The sequence below is a fragment of the Neomonachus schauinslandi genome, chromosome 7, assembly GCF_002201575.2.
Source record: "Neomonachus schauinslandi chromosome 7, ASM220157v2, whole genome shotgun sequence".
Classification (NCBI taxonomy): domain Eukaryota; kingdom Metazoa; phylum Chordata; class Mammalia; order Carnivora; family Phocidae; genus Neomonachus; species Neomonachus schauinslandi.
Window position 1 is genome coordinate 93619777 of NC_058409.1, and position 3343 is coordinate 93623119.

The following is a 3343-nucleotide window of genomic DNA, read 5'->3' on the forward strand; positions in this document are numbered from 1 at the left end:
GTTTGATGATTCCTGTTGTAGTCAGGAATTTTTCAGCTATTATTTCTGATTCCTTTTACAGTCCCACCTCTTCTCCTCTCTTTCTGGAACTCCCATCTTTTTTTTTTATTAAAGATTTTATTTATTTATTTGAGAGAGAGAAAGAGTGAGAGAGATAGAGTGAGAGAGAACGAGCAGGGGGAGAGGGAGAAGCAGGCTCCCTGCTGAGCTGGCAGCCCAACATGGGGTTCGATCCCAGGACCCCGGGATCATGACCCAAGCTGAAGGCAGATGCTTAACCAACTGAGCCACCCAGGCACCCTGGGACTCCCATCTTTTATTATAGTTCCTCAGGTCCCTGGGGCTCTGTTCTCTTCCCTTACCTCGCCAGTCTATTTTCTCTCTGTTGTTCAGATTAGGCCATGTCTCTTGTTCTCTTTTCCACATCACTGATTCTTTCCTCTGTCTCCTTCCTTCTGCTCTTGAACCCAGCCTCTGAGCTTTTCATTTTAATTGTTTTTTATTTGAAGATTTTATTTTATTTATTTTTCCCTCTGCTGCAAGGTGAGTGGCAGAGGGAAAGGGAGAAGTGGGCTCCCTGCTGAGCAGGGAGCCTGATGCGGAGCTTGATGTGGGACTCGATCCCAGGACCCTGGGATCCTGACCCAAACCGAAGGCAGTCACTTAACTGACTGAGCCACCTAGATGCCCCCATTTTAATTGTTAAAATTTTCAGTTCAAACCTTTCCATTTGGTTCTATTTTATGTCCTTTATTTCTTTGCTGAGGCTTTCTGTTTTTTCATTTTGTGTCAACTGTATCATTACTCATTGAAGCATTTTTATTTTATGTCTGTATCATTTTAATGTTGGCATCTATTGATTTTCTTTCGCTCAGTTTGAAATCTCCCTGGTTCTTCGTAGCGTGAGTGATATTCATTCATTCATTCATTCATTCATTTATTTTTAAGTAGGCTCCATGCCCAAAATGGGGCCTGAACTCACGCCCCTGAGATTGAGAGTCACATGCTCTACCAACTGAGCCAGCCAGGCACCCTGATGAGTGATTTTTTTTTTTTTTGACTGAAACCTGGTCATTTTTCTATTATGCTCTGAGACTCCAGATCTTATGTAAACTGGTTTTAGCTGGCTTTCTCTGATACCGTTCCAGCAGAGGTGGGGGATGGTTGCGGGGGGGGGGAGATATTGCACCCTGTTAGTGCCAGGTGGAAGTCCAAATTCCCACTTGGTCTTGTTGACACCTTGGGGGGGTACCCTTTGGCCTTGTCTGACACAATTCTGGGAGGGGTTGGGGCTCCTCATGAAAGCCTCTTAAAGGTGGAAGTTTAGGGTCCCTACTTGGCCTTTGCTAGTGTGACTGAAAGTGGGGCCACAGTTTTTTTCTGTGGTATTTAGCTAGAGTAAGATGGTTATTGTCTAAAAGATTTCTGTGTGCTAGTCTGCCCCTTTTCTGGTCCTCTGGCTGACTTTTGCTGAACATTTTTTGTCTGGACCCATTGACATTTCTGAGTTTGTGGTTTCTCTAGCACTCAGTCTGGGATATGTGAGGCAACAAGAAAATCCAGGGAACTCATGTCCTGAGGTCCCTAGCCATCTGCCTCCTTTTCTGCACTTTGGGTCTTCTTATGTATGTTTTCTTTCTTTCTTTCTTTCTTTCTTTCTTTCTTTCTTTCTTTCTTTCTTTCTTTCTTTCTTTCTTTCTTTTTCTTTCTTTCTTTCTTTTTTCTTTAAAGATTTAATTTATTTGACAGAGAGACCATGAGCAAAAGCAGGGGGAGCAGCAGGCAGAGGGAGAAGCAGGCTCCCCACTGAGCAAGGAGCCTGATGTGGGGCTCGATCCCAGGATCCCAGGATCATGACCCAAGCTGAAGACAGACGCTTAATGACTGAGCCACCCAGGCGCCCTCTCTTCCTTCTTTTTGACCTAAGCCCTAGCTCAGGTCCTTTTGTCTGATTCTTGTTTTTTGAATGGTGTCTTAACTGATCTCATGACTTGGATTCTCACCAATCTTTGCCCCTCCAGAATACCTCCTAATCTTTCCAAAGTGAGCATCCACAGGTGCATTCTTCAGAGTTAAGCTGAAATATAGGCAAATACATTAGGAAAATGTTGGCTTTAGTAAAGAGATTTCCTCACTGTAGGACTTCTCAGAGCTTTCAGTGCACCTACATCCACAGTGAGTAGCCAAGAAAACGGTATAGAATTGCCCAACTTTATTTGACTAAAATATCCTTTTTCTTCCTGAGGCATCTCTGGAATACAGCGATCTAAAACAGAGATTGGCAAATGTTTTCTATAAAGAACCAGATAATAAATATTTTCGGCTTTGCAAGCCATATGGTCCCTGTTGAAACTACTCACCTCTTCTCTTATAGCGGAAAGCAGCCATAGACAATATGTAAACAAGTGGCTGTGTGCCAATAACACTTTATTTACAAAACAGAGCTCCGGCCTACAGGCTTTAGTTTACCTACCCCTGTTCTAAACATTATTTTAATTACAAAGACCTGGGTGTCATCCTAGACTTCTCCCTCTTCTTTTTTCCCTATGTCCGTTCTACCTTCAAGAGCCTGCATCCTATCTCCGAAGTTTGTATCTGCTGCTGTCTCCAATTGCGCTTGTGCTTTTTTTTTTTTTTAAGTAGGCTCCATGCTGGGCATGACGCCCAATGTGGGCCTCAAACTCATGACCCTGAGATAGACCTGAGCTGAGATCAAGTCCTGAGCTGAGATCAAGAGACGGATGCTTAACCAACTGAGCCAGCCGAGCGCCCCTCCACTTGTGCGACTTTAGGTGCAGGCCAGCATTGCCTGCACCGCATACAGCCTCCCAACTGGCCTTCCCCTGCCCGCTTATCCCATCATTCTGTAGAATGTGCCAGGACACCTTATGTTAACCCCTCAGTGGCTCTTCACTGGTCTTAGGATAAAGTCCCAGCAACTTAGCGCATGTTGTAAGGTCCAGTCTGGGCTGGCCCCGGTGCACTCTTCCAGTCTCGATTCCATGCCTTCTGTTCTCACACTGTGGGACTGAGCTTGAGTATGTGGCTTGCACACACATGCTTTCCAGGCCATTTCTCCTGTTCAGAATACTCTTCCTTTGTCTTCAGCTGGCAGCTTAGATGTGCCTTCTTTCCTCACGTCCAAGGTTGGGTTATGTGTCCCTCCATCTACTTTATCCTTTAGTGATCTAGCCTTATTACTTTCTTTCTGTCTCCCTCCCTACCCCTGCTTTCTCCCAATTGGACCATAAACCTGGTGAGGACAGGGTGTTTTTTTTCCCCCCAGTGCCTAAAACGCCCGGCACACATTGACATGGGCATGTGCTAGAGGACATACCTGATC

The 3343-nt window shown here is 45.0% G+C and overlaps 1 non-coding gene across 1 annotated transcript; it reads right to left on the bottom strand.

Moving 5' to 3' along the window:
- Nucleotides 1–957: 957 nt before the first annotated feature.
- TRNAE-CUC lies at nucleotides 958–1030 on the bottom strand. The gene has a single exon. It is a non-coding gene; the product is annotated as a tRNA-Glu (tRNA).
- Nucleotides 1031–3343: the final 2313 nt, after the last annotated feature.